We start from the raw sequence: 20,788 nt of genomic DNA on the forward strand, positions 1-20,788 counted from the left end.
GGTAGGGTTAAACTCCAGCATGAGCCGTGTGCAAATGGCAGCAAGAGGTGGGCATTGGGTGTGTTGAATATGGGGGGGCAAACAGCCACAGGCAGTGGGTTGAAATGAGCCTTCAACTCTCCGTGTTGCACTAGGTGTTGCTGTCTGGGTGCTGGTCAAAGACTGGGGCAAACTGGGCTGAGATGCATGACCAGGCAGGGCGGTGTGATCCAGTCCTGATCATCAGCGTTTTAAAGAGCGCTGAGACTTTCGATAAGTACTGACTGTAGTGGTTGTTCTATTGTTTAAACTTTGAAATGTCAAACCAACTTGTAGTAATGAGAGAAAGGAAAAGGTTCCAGTGTGATATCGGGGATTCAGGAATCATTATGGCTCAACAGCTGTACTTTGATTCTAGGTTTTACTTAGACCAGATTAATTACGTTATTCTGAAGTATGGCATACTGCCGAAATAAGGCTCTTTGGATTTTATTATTTTGAGTAAATTAAATTAAGGATAATACAGATCTTATTGTTAGAAAATTAATACTTAACTAATATTTAATATCCTTTCATAATTTTTAATTAATATATGTTAGTCAATATCCTAAGGATTAACATCAATGGAGGAACAAATCTATTTCTTTATAACACATAAGTTAAAGGAATAACTGGGGATGCCCTGCGCTACTCCTTCCCCTCTACCCTTTCCTGATAGATATGATTAGCAAATTGGAGAAATGATTGTAGACTCATAAAATGGCCTGGGTTGAAAAGGACCACAATGCTCATCTAGTTTCAACCCTCTTGCTATGTGCGGAGTCGCCAACCACCAAACCAGGCTGCCTAGAGCCACATCCAGCCTGGTCTACAATGTCTCCAGAAATGGGGCATCCACAGCCTCCTTGGGCATGTTATATGATGCTCTAATGCCTTTGGTGTGCTCATCTTTTCAGATCAGTTGAAGCTTTTTGAGTCATGCAGTGGAGCACTGATGCTCCAACCATGGTGCTGGCAGAACTCAGGTGGTCGCTTTCCTCTGGAAATGTCACTTCAGCCTCTGTGCCAGAGAACCATCTTCCACATCATACAGAGAGAGGCCTTTTTCAGCTTTGTGTGTGAGAGCTGGTGTTGCTGAGCTCTGTGTCCTCAAGAGTCAAAGTTAATCTCCCAATGGAAGTCACAACTAAACGTTAACACGTTCCATCTGGTAAAACCAGTTTACTTTTTTGTACCTTCTTTCCTTGCCTCACAGAAATAGCGTGCTCTTCATTTGCCAAAAAGCACAATGGGTTGTACTGGTACCCTGTGAGTGATAGAATCCTTGCCAGGATTTCTTCCTGTGTAGTTAGATTTCTATGAATGAAAACCTTTGCATAGAAGGTTGTGCTATGTTCACATAATCGCATATCAGGCTGCACTGTGTTTGAGGACTTGGATAAAGTATTTGCTAGCCAGGCAGTAGCTCTTATTTTCCCTTTTTTCCTCAGAGAAAATTCATACCTCACTTACTGCTGCTTCAGATGCACCCAGGCCACCTTTCTGATCATCAGGTAACATGTGGCTTCCAAGTTGTTAGTATAAACCTCTTGTCAAACTGCAATATTCAGAGATCTTTAGGGACGGAAAAAGCCTCCAATTTTTGCTTGAAGCTTTTAATTCTATTTAATTTGTAAACATTTGCAAAATGATGTGAATTTTGTTCCTCTTTTAAAAAAAAAAAAAAAAAAAAAAAAGAAAAAAAAAAAAGGGACATTGTGAGTAATAGTTCAAAGCATAGATATTTCTTTGCCATCATTGTGCTTCAGCAGTGATGCCTTGGAAAGAAAAGAATAAGTTCTGAAGTATGTTGCCATGTTGACCCTCTGGGTTGGAGTTTTGGAAGGCATTTGCTGCCAAAGGGATCTGGTTGTGTTTGTCACACATTCCTGGGGGTTATGGCTGCCCGCCTTGGCTGTGGCACTGCTGGTTGGCGGGCACAGGAGCGACCAGCCTGGGCAGGTGGGACCCCAGCACACTTGGCTCAGGAGGGCTGCCTGCAGAGCGGGACAGAGGGGAGGTCAGGTCATGGCAGCCGCTGGCTGTCAGGGCTGCGAGTTGCGCACCTCCCCTCCAGGCAGGGCAGGATGTCGAGGAGGTGCAGCCCAGTGTGCAGAACAGAAAGCAGCTGGTGGTCCCGGCGTAGGAGGTCGGGCCACGCTATCGGTGCTCCCCTGCTATGGGGTAGAACTAATGAATGCCCATGCTGCTTCGTGGGTGGCAGCATCTCACAGCCAGGGCTTGCTGGTAGCTCTGCGGGAGGGAAATGATTTGTGAGTGACCCGGGTTCACGGCTATCACGGCCTCCCTAACGAGATGTCTCCTCACCTCGCCGTGTAAATGGGGCTGCACCTGCCGGCTCTGCCCAAAGTGAGCACAGTATGTAAAGGAACTTAGAGGTGGTCAATGTGTGGAAAGGGTGAGTTTTTTGCTTTTTATTTATCAGTAGCATTATCTCTTATTATCCCTTGGCCTGGAGCAGTGGAGGGGAGAATGTTTTCTGCAGCGAGCTCGATTAACAGAGGGTGTAACAGAGGCTGTAACAGAGGGTGTTACAGACTGGAATGCAGAATGAGCTAGCATGACTTGTATGAGCTGTCACAGGGAGTGTATTGGAGGAGAAAGGGAGCTGCAGTGATGTTCTGTAAGTTATTCTTCTTGGAAGGCACACAGGGCATTGCTGGCCCCTGTACCACGCTACTTGTAGGGCAAGCCCTGCCCTTGCCCCAGCACAGCCTTACAGGGGATCTGCCTCCCCATGGGGCTGGGTGATGGCTGCAGCTCTGCGTGGGTCAGGGGGGAGATGCCTGCAGTCAGTGCAGAATTCGGTGCCAGCTAGACTCTTCTTGCTGGGAGGGAGGATCAGCTCTTTCACACATCCTGTGGCATGAAACAAGATCTCTCCTTGCCCCAGCAAGGGTAGGAGGTCACTTCTCCAGCAGGTGACATGGTCTTGTGGCGCACTTGGCTAAATAGATGAGGCTGGGCTTGGTTTCTGTTAACTTATTTATTTTCCACCAAAAAAATTCAACTTCTCTTGAATAGAGGGAGGCACTTCTGAAATGTAGGATATGTATGGTTATAGGCTGAAACCTATATAAAAATATAAACTATATAAACTGGATTTATTTTCCACGTATCCTGTAGGCATGGAGAAACTGTAGAAATCTCATATGTGTTAGTAAGCCAAAGAAACCTCATTTGTTTTCTTATCCTACATTTCAAAACATATCTTTTTGATCCTTTGGGTATTTATATTAATATATAAATATATATTATACGTCCAGTCAGGTTGTGGATGCCTCCTCCCTGGAAGCATTCAAGGCCAGGCAGGATGCTCTAGTGGGAGGTATCCCTGCCTATAGCAGAGAGTTGGAACTAGGTAATCTTAACGGTCCCTTCTAACCCAAACCATTCTGTGATTTCAAACAGTCTTTTGAATGATTAAAGTAAATCCACTGGATTTGTTTGTATATATTGATGCATTGTTTAGGGCATGATACAGTGATCTGAAATCTCTTTTGTAGTGAAAAAATAAAGGTACATGGGTGAAACATAGCTAATATGGGGAGAGAGTGGAAACTTTATGAAAGTCTCAGCAGAGGTAAATGATGTTTAAACAATGAAAACAGCAGTTTGAGTTCAATAGGAAAACAAAAACTAGTTTCACTGAAGTCACATTTTAATCTATTCCAATAATTCACTTTCTTTAGCTTGAAGAAGAAAAATAGCCGTGTTCCAGTTTCTGCCTTCCAAAGAACTGATACAGACTGCAGCAATGAGCTTACCTCATGGCACTGATCCCTGGGAATTAAGCAGCTTCAGAAAAATCACTGGTAAAGTTAGGTTGTTTCTTTGAACAGAAGGTGCCTTTTGTCTTTCTTCTGTTTGCTTATTCTGTGTGATACTGTTGTTTTTGCTGTGGCAGTGAGGAATGATGAAGGTGAAATGTTATACTGCAGTACTTAAAGGTTTTCTTAGCCCAGGAATTAGGGTACAAATGCAGAGACTAAGAGGAAGGGAGTGTGGAGTCTTTCCTGTCCCCTGTTTGGATTCATCTGGAGGGATAAGTGTAAGCATGGAGGTGAAGCATGTGTCACTCAAACATACTGTGCTATTTTATAGCATTGTAAGTAACCAAGTCACTATACTGAAAGAAAATAAAATCCTTTTTGAAATAGAAATTTATTTTAAATCCTGATAAGGAATCTTTTATTTAATGAATGCTGACAACTTCAAGGCTACAGCGTGTAACAGTATCCTTATAAAGGGCAGAAAAATATGTGTTAGGCCAGGCAAGCTAGGCACCATTTGCTATCTCAACAGTTAGACTTTTAATCCTATACAGTGTGTAACTTAAAGCTTCACTAAAATATATAGTGACATTTAATAATATTTATGTGTGTGTATATATATATGCTTATAATTGTACTGTACCAAAAATCAAACCATATCTCTCAGTCCAATGTCCATTTGAGTCTGATGGTGCATTTACAGAGAGCTAGCTCCCCTGGGCTCAGGTGCCTGCAGATGACAACAGAGCCCAGCCATAACTGCAGTGCTGGCTTGCTGTGACTTCTTTTCTACAGCTGTTTGGCACAGATGAAGGTAGGATAAGATACAGGCTCAAGAAGCAGCAAAGGCCCTGTTTTAATGGCATCTGTGCAATGTGCTTGGTTAGAGAAAACTCCTGCAGGAGAGGAGAAGAAACTCAGTTGAAGGTGTTTGGCAGCAACATTCTGACTGATGACAATCCAGCTTCACCCAAGGATTGTGCCACATGCCATTAAAGAATGGGTCACATACAACAGTGCCTGCTGTTAATGCTGCCGAGCACTCTGGATGTCTTCTGTGCTTCCAAGTGCAACAATGCCCTGTGGGGACTAAAAGGCCTCACTTAATGTATCTTCCCAGATAGAGAAAAGGGAACCTTCAGAATGAAAAGGAGATGTCTCTTAAGGAAAGCATTCTTCCCTCTGCATTACCAAAAAGCAGGAATTGTTTGAAGCAGAACAAAAACACAGAACCAAAAAGAAACATTTGCAATATTTAGCGTTCAACGTTTACGCTTTCAAAAGATGTTTCCTTGCAGAGCCAAGCATTTGACTCCCTGCCACTAATACCATTATTTATAGTGTGGCACAGGCAAAGGGACTTAATCCAGCAGACCCCAAATAGGTGGGTAATATTTTTACACTCTGATGTTTCAGTGGAAAGTAACCAAAGAGGGACTCGCATTAGTCACAGTGCAAGTGGTTTAAAAAAGTAATCCTCCAACTCTTTTCTCTATTTCATCACTTATATGTGCAACACATTTCTGTGGATAGAGTTATAGTTTTTTCCTTCCAGAGTTGTCGCATAACTTTCAAAGAGCCTAGTGTTCAGCATAACAGCTGCTCTTGCTTTTTTTAAACAGGGCTTCTTCATTCATAAGAAATATAAGGAAAGTGTGTCTGTACAGCGTCTGGCAAAGTAGTCCCCTGATCCCTTGCTGGACAGGGAGGAGCTGCCAGCATTAAGGTATGTTGTGATGGAGCTGGGTAGCAGCTTGATTTATGCTTTCAAGAGGCAGGGTTTTCTCCTTTGTGACCTTTTTGAAACACCCATATTCACTGTTCCTCCATTAAACACAGAGGTTTAAAAATCTTTGGCACATAGGGGCAGAAATCCAAAAACATTACACACAGCACATGGACAGCAAAAGGACTGTTTGCTGTTATGCTAAACATCTGTCTGGAGCTGTGCACTTTGCTTTTCTGCTGGCAGCTTTTTTGTATTTGCCTTTGACCAATACCTGAATGTGGTGGAGGGTGAATGCAGGGCTGGAAGGAGAAAGCTGCTTACGTATCAAGACTTCTAGCACCTAGAAGCAATACATGGGAAAACTAGCCTAAAAGTTACTAAAAGCTTAGGTTGGTGTGTTACTGTCTTAACTTGCCTTTAAATGTGCTTTCATTGTAGTCAGTAACAGAGAGGCAACTGTTAATTACAGTAACATTTGCAAATAGTCTCATACCCTGTTGCAAATACCCTATTGGTTATTGCCAGTATTTCTGCCTGCCTTCTTATCTCCAAGACAAAGTTTAAATGGAGCTATTTTAGATTTGAATAAGAACAGCATTACATGTATGTAAAAGCATTTTCACATCCTCCAGTACACGTTTTTCAACAACAAGGAGGTACTGCAGTGCTTCTGTTCTTTGCCACTATTTTTGTGAGTGAGTCTCCTGCCTCTGTCTTGTGTGTTAGGCATCATGTCAGCATTTCAAAAGAGGGGGGAAAAAATGATATTCCTCATTTCTGGTGTGGCTGTGTAATCTTTAGGTCTGTTCTTCCGTGAATTGACAGTGAGCTAAGGTTGTCAAGGGGAATACAAGTTTATCCCTGTCAAGTGAAAGGAAATAGCTTTATCCTCTATTCTGAACTGCATTGTATTAGCCAAATACCTATTAAACCACTGCAATTTTATTGCTTCTCCATGATATTCCAGAATGCCTGATCTCCTTATATTTTTTTTTTTCTGATTATAATTTTTTTTTGAGACTGGGAACAGTACCATGCAAAGATAAAATCCTTCCACTGAATTCTACATCCTAGCCTAATGGATAGGGCTGTTTTTAAGGGCAAGTGCTCAGCTGGTATGTCTTGCTTCAGTTCCATGTTTTCAGTGGATTCCTGATAGCTTATCCCAGCAAAGGGCCTGCCCTTTCCTCCACAACTATCAGATTACATTGACCAAGCATTTTGTTTGCAGCAGAAAAGTACAGCAAATTGTGATTAGTAACATCAACTGAATGCAGTTCAGAAAGCAGCTTCAGTTGTATTTTTACATGACTTATTTTCAGCAAATGAGAAATGTATTTAATCAGATATTTTAGGATATCTGTTAAGGAAACTGATAGGGTAGGACAGAGGACTGTGAAGATCACTTATGGTATTGAACAAGGGCTGAATGTGCCAGTGAGCCATGACACAGGAAGGTAAAATTGCATATTAAGTCAGGAAGAAAGATGGATGAAGTTGGAAAAAGAGACCAGGCAAAAGAGACATGGTTTTGTGCCAGCCACGTGCTTGAAGTGGCACTCAGAGAATGCCATAGCCCAGGGCTCATGACATGAATCAACAGTCAGAGTGCTGGGGTCAGGAGCTGTACATCTGGGCTCACATTGGGGAACTGGGATCCTGAAGTTCCTTGAGGTGCAGGGGCTTTAGGCAGCTTCTCTGTTGCCGTCAGTCCTCTATTAAACGGTCAGATGAGATGCTCTACTTTTCTGGCTCTGTGGCAATGCCAGTGATGGAGGAAAAAAGGTCTGCTGCTGTGGGGCACTTGGATGCTGGGTGTGTCATGATGAAGCAAAGCATAGTTGTTTTTTTCCCCTCTTAGTCGTGCCCCCAGCCTGATGCTAGCACTTCAGTTTGGTTTTCCAGTTCCATGATGGTGTAACTAAAGGTAGAGTAATGCATCAGAATTGGGATGATCTGCATTGCCTGTGATCAAGTTGGAAATCCTACAGGCATTAAGCATTTCTTGGCAGGGTTTTTTCACTGCTTATGTGTAATGCTGAAGGAAATATCAGCAATAATTAGAGATACTATTTTTTATTTATTTCTGGCTTAGTTGAATGTAATGTACCAGAAGAAATCCTGTTATCCTACCTAGTGCTTTGAGCTGAATCAGTGGCACTCTTTGGCCCTAAATTTTGTACTAGAGAGTTTATGGGTTGTATTTCTACAGATATTTACTATGACAGAACACTTTTTTCCCTGGCCTGTCTGCTAGACAACATAAACCATCCAGGAGTACTGCCCGTATGTTGTGACTGTGTGTACTGCTTTTGTACACACAATAGTGGTTCATGAAAAGGCTTTTGAATCCTCAAGCAATACAGATGTATATGTCCGGGTAGCTGTTGCTGTGGTTAGATGTATTTTTATTAATTTATTTATTGAAATAGTAAGCTATGAGATACAAAACCAAACTTTACTGGCTTACAGCTTGAGAGCAATCCCAGAGTTGAGTTTATAAGCCTCTGGGAAGGATTTTGCAACAGCTTTTTTTTTTTTTTTTTTTTTTTTTCTGAGGGGGGTTTAGGTATCCCAGCTATGACAGGACTGAATTTCATGCTCCTCCAGTATCAGACACCATTACTTAAAATAGTTCCACCCTGCGGTGGGCTGAGCTGGTTTCCCTTACTCTGTGGCGGATGGCAGCTCCCTGGGAGAAGGGCAATGCAGGGGCATGCCTGAACTGCTCAGGAAAAATTCACTCAAACAGTGATCTGTAGATGAAAGTGAGGGATTACTAATCAGAAGGATCAGTTGTTAAACTGTTAATAGTACTGATGGAGTATCTTCGTAAGACACAGCCACGTGCCTTTGGGTATTTCTAGCCAGAGCAGTCCCTGATGAGAATTTGAGTGGTTTCTGTGGGCTTTTTCCTCAAGCAGCCCATATGGGTTGGTACAGTGGGATGTCCTTTGGAGCAGGTTGTCAGGGATAATGATCAGCAATGCACCTTTAGTGAAGCTCAAGTAATTTCAGTGGTTGAAGACTTGGCTTTAATGCTGCTTGGTGTTGCTGTAAGAGTGTAGTAAATAGTACCTGGTGAGCATGTGTGGTTGTACCTGCTGTTCTTGCAGCTGTTTGCTTTCCCTAGAAAGTTTTTCCTCTGAAAAGTCTGGATTGTATGGAGCATTGGATGTGAAATGGCTGCAGTGAAAGAGCAAGCTGGAGGAGCATGGCATTGTCTTCCATGTGCAGGGATGCGAGGATAGCATCCTTCAGTATTGGCTGATCTGGCTGAAAGGACTGAGTTAGAAATGAGACAAGAATGTGGGTCTGTGCACAGCCTGCTGGTTTTGTCAGGCATATGCTATTTGCCAGGCATATGCTTTGCTGATGGAGGAGTCTTGAACGTCAGAGAAGTGCTACTCTGACATTCAGGGCCTCTTCTGGTTTGAGCTGTGGAAAGTAGAATTGAGAAGAGGAAAGAATTCGTGAGAAGAAACGTTCCTAGCTGGCTGATGCCCACCGCACTGCTTTTAAACATTGTTTATGTAACTGCTGAGGAAGATGGAAGGTTTATCTGACCTACAGGGAGCTCTAAAATATCTCCAATGTTTCCCATACAGTTTCTTTTCAAAGAAAATATTTGCTGAGACTGAAACAGTCACAAAATGCGCTGCTTTGAGGCCACTGACAACAATGGAGCACTTCCAATCTGTAAACTGCTGCCTACATCCTAAGCAGACGATGGTTCTGGAGCTTTTAAGAGAGTTTGCATGTTGAGTTAAAGAGAAGCTGCTATTGTCTGCAGTACTAATAGTAGCCAATTTGAGTAGCCAGTTATGTGCAAGAGGTTGCAGTGATGATGAAGTCAGATGCATGAAAGAGCAGCACCTTGGTTTGTAGATAAGGTCACGGCATTAGCAATGTTTAGAGTTTAGTTGCTTAAATTATCAGGGGGATTTTTTTCATCTGGTGACTGCAAAGGAAAATGTTGCACGAAAGTGCAGCTGCTTGTTGGAAAGGCAAGCAGTTGCTTGGTTGAGCAGGAATACAGAATATCTGTCTTTGTGCAACACTGTAGTGCTTGTTGAGCAGAAATTGTTTAAAGTTCAGGGGCTTCTAAAGAGCATATCCATATATATAAATTGATGGACACATCACTACTCGACCTTTTGCAATAAATGAAGTGTACAAACACGTTAAATGTACATGAGACAGTCACACATTGAGGAAAAACCCAAGTCAAGCATTTTTTGTCTTGAAAAGATCAGTTCAAGATCACTTCTTGGACACTGAAGCCTTTCAGAAAACTTTGAAATCGTAAAGCATAACCAAAAAATGTCTCTCTTAAGAAGGGTCAGTCCTGCGTGAGCGCACTTTTTGTGAAAGTCAGGTGAAAGCAGAAGTTATTTTGCATTTGGCGAATGTTATCCAGGCCCTGAGCAGTGCATAGCCAGCAGTTTGGAAGGATCCATCTGCCTCTGGTGACTGTGAGAAGTCTGTTAGCCCAGCCCAGCATGTGAACCATCGCTGCTGACCCGGAGTAAGGCATTCAGGCCTTGTTTAGAACAGCCTGGGGAGCAGAACCCTCTGAAGAAGGTAGGGCAAAGGTTCATAGTGAAGGTGACTTCACAGCCCCAGAGAGTGGTGATTTCAGCATGCTGCTGCCTGGCTTAGCCAAGTGGGTGCATCTAGAAAATCTTCAAGTTATGTTTGCTGCTGTGGTCGGTGACATTATCAGATTTCCTAGTGCGAATGCTTTTGAGAGGAGCAAGCATTCAGTTTTTCTTCTTAGGATCACTTAATGAGTCATTATTTACTTTTGTCTCACAGCAACAAGAAACTGGATTTCTGGGAAAAAAAAACCTAATTGTGCCAGGGTTGGTGCTGAGCAGAAGCAGCATGCTTCCTGTAATAAAGTGTCAGCTCATCACTTGCATAGTTTCCAGATACAGCTTCTGTTGTGATTTCTTATTCGCCACTATGGTGCCCAGGGACAACAGCCTCCTTTCAGATAAGGTTTGCTCTGTCAGGAGCTTAGAAAGCGCTGCTTCTGCTTGAAAAAGGGAAATCCATTAACAACACGGGGAAAGTAGTATAAAATATTAGGATGCAGAGTTGAGTACAATCAATTTTTGGTTATGACAGCAGGAATTTTCAGCTGATCGGATGCATTGTTTGCAAGGAGGATGTGCATTTCCCCAGTTGTGATTTTGGGTTGGTGTTTTGCTCTGACTCTTGAAGCCAAGAAGTTACGGGAGTCTGATCTTTCAGTATCTTGCTGGTGATACAGGGGGAGAAGAAATTCGCTTGTTTGCCTTAAACTCCATTAGTCTGTTTTTCCTCATACAAACTGTGGTTGGATTTTTGTTTTTGTTTTCATTCTCTTTGGTTTGTTTGTTTGTTTTTTAAAGCCAAATAATAAAACAAACATGCCAAGCAAGTTTACAGGGCGCTCTCAGACTTGAAAAAAGCTGAGTGGACTATGCTGTGTCCAGCTCAGCTCTGGAGTGATGGAGAACAAGTGCTCATGTTCATAGTCAAACATGCATCAGACAAGTGTTGACCTTCCTACTGCTGGACAAGAGTAATTGTTAATCTTCATTTACCTAGAGAACTTGTTTATAAAATATCCCAGTCAGCAAGCAGGCTGTGAAGAACGGAAAAGGCAGCCATAATAATATTGATTTAGGAAGTTGTTTAGGAAGAAGTAGGAATGGTTTTTGACACCGTGACACATGTGACGTCTGCCTCCTGTCTCCTTCTTGGCTGCAAACTGAGTAGGAGCTGTCTATGTACAAACCAGCTCTTCTGCATGACTACAGGGCCAGAGCCTGACCTGTCATAAATAGATGCTGACTTCTGCAAAGCTACTCTGATTTGTGCCAGTTGGGGATTTGGCCCAAGATGGCAGGCTGAAATGTTGCTAGGAAGTCTCTCTGGTTTTGTTTTCAAAGACTCTTCAGTCCAGCAGCTCTTAATCCCTTAGGGCTACCTCTTTGTTCCCCCACCTCCCCCCCCATCTTTCTTGCTGCTCTTGTACATTTTGTTTTCTCAGCTTTGAAATTGCATCAAATTAAATTGCATATATAAAAAAGTTTTTGTTGTTGTTGTTGTTGGTTTTTTGTTTTTTGTTTTTTTTTTTTTGGTTCCTAACTTTTTCTCCTTTTGAATGTCAACTCCAGTGGTAATACAAGAAGTTTTGGCTCAGCACCTGAGGAATGAACTGACTGTAGCCTGTTTCTAAGATGTCTTTCTCTTAACCAAAATGTGTAATGGATACCTTGTAGCACAAGGCTGCAAGACACTCCTTGCAGCTTTCTTTAAAATAGATCTAGGCAAGCAGTCAGCAATCTTACATGAGTCTCCCCAGTTCAGGAACTGTTTGGACACAAACCATGGGTCACTTGCAGTGCTCCATTAGCAATTACTACTGGAGCTCAAATAATAACATGAAAAATATGAAACAAGAATCTGTCTTCACAGAGCAAGACTGGTAAATTTTGCAAACTGATAAGGGAGTTCTTGACATGCTTACAGGGATGCTTCTTAGTTGACGACTCACTTGAGCTTACAATTGCCACCATGAAATCTTGACTGTTTGCCCAAATCCTATTATCATTCAGGAAGTTCGTGATGAGTAGATTTAAGCACTAATCATGCAAAGCATAGGAAAGTATGTGAGAATACCCACCTTTTATGGCATAGCATTTGTTGGCAGTATCAGCTTGGTTGTAGCTGATGAGATTAAAGGATTAGGAACTAAGCCAGATACCAAACTGCTGCTGCTAAAGTTGTAATTTGCCAGTATATTGATTACAGTGGATTTTTCTTAAGCCTTCAGCACAGCATCCCGTATCCTTATTTCTCTGCTAGCTTGTAACCGTATATCTTTAATAAAATGGAGTCCATATTTCATAAGAAATGTGAGGTCTCCTATTGCTGATGTGTAACCCATTCATTTGATCTATTTTTGTAGCTGTGTGCATGATTTTTTTTTTTCTTTCTCCCCTGTAATATTTGCTGTGAGAGCAAAAACTAGGCTTTGTAAGTGTTAATATGAGCAGAGAGACTTGAGCTAAGTCTCTTCTTTCTGATATTGGAGGGAGAACAAACTTCTCAGCCTCCTTTGCTGAGGATCCTGAAGGTACTTCCTGTCTGTGATCCAAATTCGTTCCTAGAAGACTTTGCAGAAGAGAGCCCTGAAGTTTGTCCCAGTCCCTGACTGATTTACTTGTTTGCTATTATTATTATTTTTTTAATTAATAATGTAAATGTAAGGAATTGAATGTGAAGTTCTAGGCTTTCTATTCTGTGTAAGGTTATGCTTAGTCGGAAGCATTTCTGCAGGGCTCTCTGTCTGGGAGTGTGTGTTTGTTTTTTTAATAGCACCAAGGGAGCAAGCTGATAGGAAATGCATCTGACCTATTGAGGTGGCACGAAGGCTGAAGTGTGATCCTGGTGAAGGGGAAATTCAGAGAAATTGCTCCATCAAGTGTTGAAAGGTAAAACTGGCACTGTTACTGGCAAGCACACGAGTCTGCCTTGAGGCCAGGAGCAAAGTGCTCTACTCGTGTCTCATACAGGTGAAACCCACAAAATCCCTACTAAGTTTCCTAGGGACAAATTTCACTCTGAGCTGCACAGCATTTTATGGGTGGCCTTCTTTTTAATCTCATGTTCACTCTACTTTAAATATCCACAGGAGCATTCAACTCAAAGCTGCCTTTTTTTTTTTTTTCCAACAAAGGCAAAATATCTTGTATGCGTATCTTGTATGCGTGCAAACATGTTCGAATGCAAAAATTAGAGGTAAAAATTCATATGCTTTGCAATTATGCAGTAACATTTGCAAGAACTTTAGGGAAAGAAAAGTAAGCAGTCAACTCACCTTGGATTTTAAGAGTATTCTGTTAAATGTTGGAAGATATATAAAAGATGATGTACCTGTACAAAATTCCCTGAAATAATGCATAGCCTTAGATTATCGCCGGCTTTGTTGCTTCCTTCCATCATGGAATCAGTACCGATGTTTCGCTTACTCATTTAGGATATTTGTACTGTTCATCTCCAAGGAAAAGTTCAGCATCCTTGCATAGCCCTCGGTTTCTATCAGAGTGAATCAGCTCTCAAGGAGCTAATTCAATCAAGTGAAACAGTTTATTTTAACAAACTTTTGACTTCTGGGGTTTTGTGCCAGGCAGCTAGACTGAAAAGGTGCATATCTGTATATTTGCTTTCTTCTTTTAGAAAACAAAGCATTCGCGAGTAGGAAATGGTCAGGAATAACCTATAATGGTGACTTGCTTTATTTTAAAAAGCAGTGTGATGAATAATTGCATTAAAAATGTGAACAGGGCTCTTAAATATTGTTTCTTCAAAACATGATTATTTAGCTTTAAAAGCTCTTGCTATTAGAGACTTTTAGCTGTGTGATAGATGATATATAAATGGTTTCTTCTAGTATTTTCAGCTAAAGTCACTGAGTGCCTGCTTCTGCCTGCTTCCATTAGCTGCTTAGGATTGTAGACAGTGCACTGCACTGCTGTATCGCCTCCGTTCCCAGATGGTGAATGAAGTTAGTGGAGTGTACAAATCTTGCGTTTTCTGGTCAACCTCAGTAACAAGTGCAGAATGCTTGTGCTGTTTTCTGGCCAGCACTGTGAATTCCTTCTCACTTTACCAGCACATAAGGTGTTGCTTGAATTTCATGTTGGTGTGAGAATGATCAGTACAGAGATCATCAGAAACCCCAAATCCTACTTCTTCTAGCAGTGTGGAGGGTAAGTTACCTGCACAGGGCCTCCTGCCTTCAATGGGATGCAGAAGTGTGCAGTGGAAAGGCTTTAGGTGCCTCCGTCATTTCAGTGAGAATATTTTGTGATTTTTTTTATTTTTTGTAAATAGTGCATTTTTTAACACAGTTGAAAACCAACCTGGAAAGGAGAGTGGTAATTGCTAGGAGACCTATCAACCAAGAGCAAAGGAAAGGAGGCTGAGTCACAGCAGAGTGATACTTTTTTTTTTGGTCTAAAATCCTCCAAACCCCCTCCACTACTGTGCAGAGTAACAGGTGTAACTGCAGGCTTTCCCTGCTGCTACCCTCAGCCCAAACTAATTTAGATTTCTAAGCCTATGGAATGAATACGACGTGATGGAGCCAAAACTTACAAAAAATATCCGTGCTAATACAGACTGTAAAATAAATGTAAGCTAAAGCAAAACAGCCTTTATTCACATGAAAAAATAAACCTGTTAGCTCTGATAATCGATTAAAATATTATACAATCAGGCAATCACAGATGTAGAAGCTTATCCTCCTTAAAGTCATTATAAATCACATCCTTTCCTAAATCTCTCTATTCCCCCTTATTGCTTATATTATAATCCCTGCCTGGGTATCATTTTCATTGCTAAACATAGTGTTTGCCAGTCAGTTTATTAAGGTTTGTCTTGATAGTGCCAAAACAAATGCCCTTGTTCAAAGATAAAAGGAAGCCTAATATTAAAATAATAATTTCACTTCTTTGCTTACAGAGCCTAATTATTGCAGAAATTGGCACATGAAATCTCTGAGGTGATGTGGCATTAATACATCAACAGGAGCCTGCTTTGAAGTTGACCTGTCTCCTCCTCTCAGTTGTGTTGGATGTATGGGGTCTTCTGAGATGTCATGTTAGGGAAGAAAACCTTTTTTTTTTTTTTTTTCTTCTCTTTTTTTTGGGGAGAGGTTTTATGGAAGGGGGTGGTGGGAAAACAACGGAACTCTTGAGGCTGCCCTACCTTTGCCTTATACTAAATGCTGTTTTCTCCAATAATTATACAGCCTTCGCTTAAATCTGCAACTGTATTCTCCTGGGTGTTTTTGAGGCATGTGAACTTCTTTCTGAGAAGTGAGTAAAACAAGTATCAGTTGAGCGTTCAAAAGTCCTCCAGTAGAACTGCATTTCACTCAGCATTAAATGGAAAATTTTATGTACCTTTAAACATCAAAACAGCAAAAAAAACATTGATGGTTCATTATTTTCATCAGGTTGAAAGTTACTTCTGGTTTTATGTGAACTCTCCCCTGCTGGCAGTCTGGATCCTACTTCCATAAAGGCTGACAGTACGGCAGCTTAGAGACAGGTAAATGTTTTGAGTAAAGTGAGGAGCTGTGGTTGAGCTCTATGCTTGTGCTGAAGTAACTCTCCTGATTTCAGTCACTCCTTTGAATTGGTCAAGAATAGTCATGTCTCTTAGGGTTTATTTATCAGTGAGGCACTACCTGTTTAGCTGAGGAAAGCAAGTCTTTAATTTAGAAATACTATTTATCTATGGCTAAAGATGAAGCATAAATGCTGTCATCAGATTTGACTGCTTGGTTTTGTGTTATGGAATAGGATGGAGTCGCTAGGACAACTGAATGAATTTCACCTAAGAATGTGTCTGAAGTTAGTCTGTATTTTAATTTTATGCATGCTGTTGGACATTTCAAGCTTTGATGCAAGTAAGCTCAATCCCAATGTGATCAATCTTACCTTGGATGTATTTGGATAACTCTAGAGAGAGAAACATGAGCTACCAGTTCCTTTCTTTAAAGCAGTAATGATGAGTTTATTGAGTTAATTTTCTGTAGGAGTTAGAAATAAACTAAATTTATCTTCCCCTGTTCAGAGAAGACAATGTGATGGAAAACTTTCTTATGTTTTAAAATGAATTTTGATTTGAATAATTCTGCATCTATATTAAGTTTTCAGTACAGAGGGAGGAAGAAGGCTGTTGATAATTTGGTTTCTGAAATGATTTTCAAAGAGGAGCCAGGCTGGTGATGGGCCCTGCATGGCCAACTTCAAAAAACAAGCTCTGGTCCTTTCTTGACACGTGTGCTCTGGATGGAAAGAGATTCTGATGTTTTTAATGTCACGTGGAAACACGGATATGCTCCCATGAAATACAATGAACTTAAATCTTTTATTTCGCTCTGCTCTGGGACAGCTGGGACTGAGGATGAGCTGTAATTCTGACCACCATTAGTTCTTTTTTGTTTCCATTGCTATGAAGCACAACCTACCTGCCCCACCTGCAATGACTGCGCATGGAGAGGTGCCAGGCCAGCAGAGGCACCTGAGCTATCATCTGTAAAAGGTTGCATTAATATTTTCTGGCTCTGCAAATGTTCAATGAACACTTGCGCCTTAAGATCATTGGGAAAAGTTCATGAGAGAGCTTTCAAATTTTTGTATATTAGAAAACAAAAATAAGAGGGAGGGGAAGTAAAACCAGGTTGCTGTACATAAAGTGAGGCTTTGGATTAAACAGGGATCGTTTCATGAGTCCCTCAAAAATCTGTGGGGTTTATTAAGGTATGTTGTTGCTGTCAAGTCCTAACAGGATTTTAACTTTTTATAATTGTTCTCTGTTGACCAAAGCTGAATTTCAGTGTCGAGTAGCAGTGGCGTGGTTTAATTTATTTTGTCTTTTAAAAGCAGTGTAATGTGAGCTGAGGCACAGCAGTAGCAGGAGAGTCTCTGGGGCGGTAAGGAGATGTGTCTATGGGAGGCTGCTAGCAGAGATTGGAATGCTTCTGATTGTCAGGGCACAGCCAGGGGACGAGAGACACAGCATGGCCACAGAAACAGGGACAGTCAGCAGGGTGGGGACTCCTAATGGACACATGCTCTGATGGAGCAGTTTCCTGAGCTTTCATCATGTAATGTTAGTAGTGAAGGCTGTTGCCTTGCTTTGGGTACCGTGCACAGTGCAAGTGCTGGGTAACAAGCACACCAAACTTGCTGGGTCTTGAGGCCTGCAAGCAGAACTAATGGCTTGGGGAGGGCAGTAGGCATGCATGTGCTGGTGAGCCCTCAGCCCCTGGGCAAAAGCACTTCCCTAAAGCCCTTGGAAGGGGAGAGCTCCTCCATGCTGGGCTCAGCTTGCCCAAAAGCACAGCTCCAGAGAGCCTTTTGCAGCCGTTAGTGCTGTCCCATGCTGCAAGATGACTGCAAGGAGCATATCAACATCTCTGCAACGTGCTCAGATTTCAAAGGCGGTCCACCAAACCAGCTGCATCTAAAAAAATTTAGTATTTTTTTATGACTTTTTTTTTTTTTTTTTTTTTTTTTTTTTTTTTTTTGAAGATACCATGCCAAGCCTTTTGAAATGAAAGCTGGGGCAGGCCTAGTGGAGATTACTGTAGGAAAAATGCTGCTGGCTTGATAAGCCGCAGATGTCTGTGAGATTTGCTGAGGCTGCTGACAGCTCATGACGATTCACAGCTTGCAAAGTCCTCCATGCATGGCTTGTGTGCTGGGTACATGACTGCTGGTGGGGCAGGGGTTGGAGGAAATCTACAAGAAAAATGATGAGATTTTTAGACTTGATCTGGACCTGTTTTCATAATAGGCGTTTCTTGCAGCTATTTGGGCAAAAAGAGTGATGTTTTTGACAAAATAGCGTTGCTACAGACAACTGTGGTTATAGCACTGTAATGAGAAGATGTAAGCTGATGAAATTCTCTGAAAGTATGAGATGGTGGAAATATAGCTTATTACAGTGATGTATTTATTATTATTTTAGAGAAGAACTTGATTGGGTCTTACCAATTAGTAAGTCTTAACAAATCAGCAGCAACTAGTATGACTTCTTTTCCTTTTTTTTAATAGCATCCTCTCATCACAGTGTTGCAGTCACTGTGCTGAGTGTGACAGCAGGTCCCCCTGCAGCCCATTAGGAGACAGGATTCATGGAAAGATCTCAAGTTTCTGTGAAGAAAAGCGAAGCTATACATCAGTCTCAAAATAAGGCAATTAAATGGTTTTGCTCTTGTGCTGGTTCACATACATACGCCTTTATTTTTTGGACGATGCTACTAGTTAGACTATTTCTGAATCAAACTGTTGTTTTTGCCATAGCAGTGTCTTCACTGACTCTTAAGATGTAGATGTGAAATTATCCCCTGCACACTGTCAGTGACCTTTCCTGCAGAAATCCCGTGGGTATTTCATCCTCTGCTCAGATTAACGTTCTTCCAAGCCTGCACTCTTGAATGCCCTGATATCATGTGTTCAGGTTTACTTTAGACAAACAATGAATTTAATTAAATTTGATGTTAGTTTTAATTTAAGTGATGCTTGTTTTCCATCACCTTAAAATACCTTCATACGCTGGTGTTCACGTTGGACCTTCTTTGTCCCAGTACTTTGAGCATCTGGATAATGGGTTGGAATTAGTACAACCACAGCGCTCAGCAAGTCTCAAAAAACTGCTTTTCCAAAATACTTTAAAGCAAAGTATTCTTTGCATCATTCACCGGGACGGCAGAGTTCCCTACTAAATCGTGATAAACATCAGGCCAGAAGGGATATTTGCACGATCTTGAAAGGGATTTAGCAATTTAAAAGCAGATTTGACTCTTAATGTGAATCTCTACAGGTGTAGGGTAAGACAAAGATCAGTTTAAGGCTCTAGAAAAGAATATGTTTAATTGGTTTTGAGTAATTCATGTGTTCATGTGATTTCTGACAAACAACTGTGCTGTAGCTGAGCTTTGAATTCCAAATGGTTCTTAGTGCCTTCAGTCTCATGCTTCTATTAGTTTTGTTTAATTTCATTATCTGTTGGGAGTAATGGGTCTATAATGTGAAAATGTTTCAACAAAATGGGTATCTGAATAAAATGACAGTGCTACATAAAACCCCAGCAGGACGTTTTGTTAAAAGAGAAGTAATTTATGCCTAGATAATCAGTGGTGTTTTACCACCAAAATGTGCACCACTTGGAAGAATAGGCACTGGAGCCTTTCTCACCTGCATAGGATATGAAATCCCAAACAATTAAAGCAATTAATATTTCCTTCTGAAAAGAAGGCGTCCATTGTGCATTAACTAACAGCGCATTGCAGGAGTGAAAACAAATGTGGTAAAGCAGGACGTGCCATCAGTGGAAAATGTACTGCTGGAGATTTTCTGACACATCTTCTATTCCAGAAACATGGAGTGATTTTGTGAGTGAGTGGCATTTAAAAGGCTGAATTTATCATAATATTTCTAGTGCAAGGCTTTGCTTTTAAAGAATGGTTCCAAAGAGTTGTGGGTTTTCCTAATAAGAATTAAATGATGTTTTGTCTTTTGGTTGAAAACTGAATACAAGTAGTATATGGGGTTAAAAGTAATCTTACAAAAAATAGAATCATAGAATGGTCTGGTTTAAAAAGGACCACAAATGATCATCTAGTTTCAACCCCCCTGCTGTCTGCAGAGTCACCAACTACCAGACCAGCTGCCCTCTATTTCCACTTTTAGTCTAGGTCCCAGTCAGGGCCTTTGGAAGACAAAAATTAATGATGTTATTTGACTGAAAATGCTATGCTTGACTTCCACCAGTTTGTGTTCTTGTGGTCGTCTTAGCAAAGAGGAGGAAAACTGAAATCCCCTTTGCGTTTCCTGTGCAAAGCGGGCGCAGTCTGTGGGCGCTCAGAGCCATCCCTCTCCTGGTTCCCTATTTTTGGAAGCCTGTAGAAGGTCAGTGGGAAACATAACCCCCAGTTCCTAAGGCAAAAGCAGCCTGGATTATCATTCACAAGAAACTAAAGACGGAGAGCTATTAGAGAGCAAATAGCTATTCCTAATAGTATTTCCTAGATGAACGCAAGCAGCTTAAATTTCGGTGGTTCAAAATTAGTTGCTGAATTAGAAAAATGTTCAGGTCAATTTTTTTTCCTTAATTACTGCCGCTGTCTAACTTCTGAAATCTAACTTGTTGCTGAGAAAAGACTTCAGGAACCTATCCACAAGAAGCCTTTTAATATTAAGAGCACAGTAATTTATCAATTGCTAAGAAAAATGAATACTATAGCATATATTGTTAATTTTTATGTACCGCTTTAACGTGCGGTTGCTGCACTTGCATTAAGAATCCTAGGTTTGGCTGTAACCAGTATTTTGTGCCTTTTACTAGAAAACAGGCATTGAAAGCTACATAAAATGCTTTGTTTCCCTGATGGCTGTCTTGTGTTGGAGCCTCATGGATGTAATCTCTGCTCTGAGCAGGATGTGCAAGACAGAAAGGTGCTTACTATCTGCAAGCCTTTGTCTTTAATCAAAACAAAAACAAAAAAACAAAAGTAAAAAATGAAAAGGAATAATGGTAGAAGAAAAAAGGGTGAGGGGCAGGGATAATTGTGATATGTGGTGGGTGAGAAGCTTTCTACACCTGTATTTTTAATGCCTGCTGTCCCAGGAGAGCATTGCAGAACTGTATGCTAGAGGTGGAAGGCAAAACA

General features: G+C 41.2%; 1 long non-coding RNA gene across 2 annotated transcripts in view; it reads left to right on the forward strand.

The window, feature by feature from the left end:
• LOC128087410 (uncharacterized) overlaps positions 1-20,788 on the forward strand; it is a 45,650-nt gene that overhangs the window by 13,736 nt on the left and 11,126 nt on the right. The window contains exons 2-4 of one of the 2 annotated variants that reach the window (XR_008209838.1): positions 3,732-3,854; positions 5,435-5,538; positions 12,916-13,031. This is a non-coding gene — a long non-coding RNA (uncharacterized LOC128087410). The remainder of the gene's footprint in view (positions 1-3,731; positions 3,855-5,434; positions 5,539-12,915; positions 13,032-20,788) is intronic. The other variant, XR_008209837.1, reaches the window with a different exon arrangement.

This window comes from Tympanuchus pallidicinctus, unplaced genomic scaffold (genome assembly GCF_026119805.1).
Source record: "Tympanuchus pallidicinctus isolate F22 unplaced genomic scaffold, pur_lepc_1.0 scaffold3, whole genome shotgun sequence".
NCBI classification, from domain to species: Eukaryota; Metazoa; Chordata; class Aves; order Galliformes; family Phasianidae; genus Tympanuchus; species Tympanuchus pallidicinctus.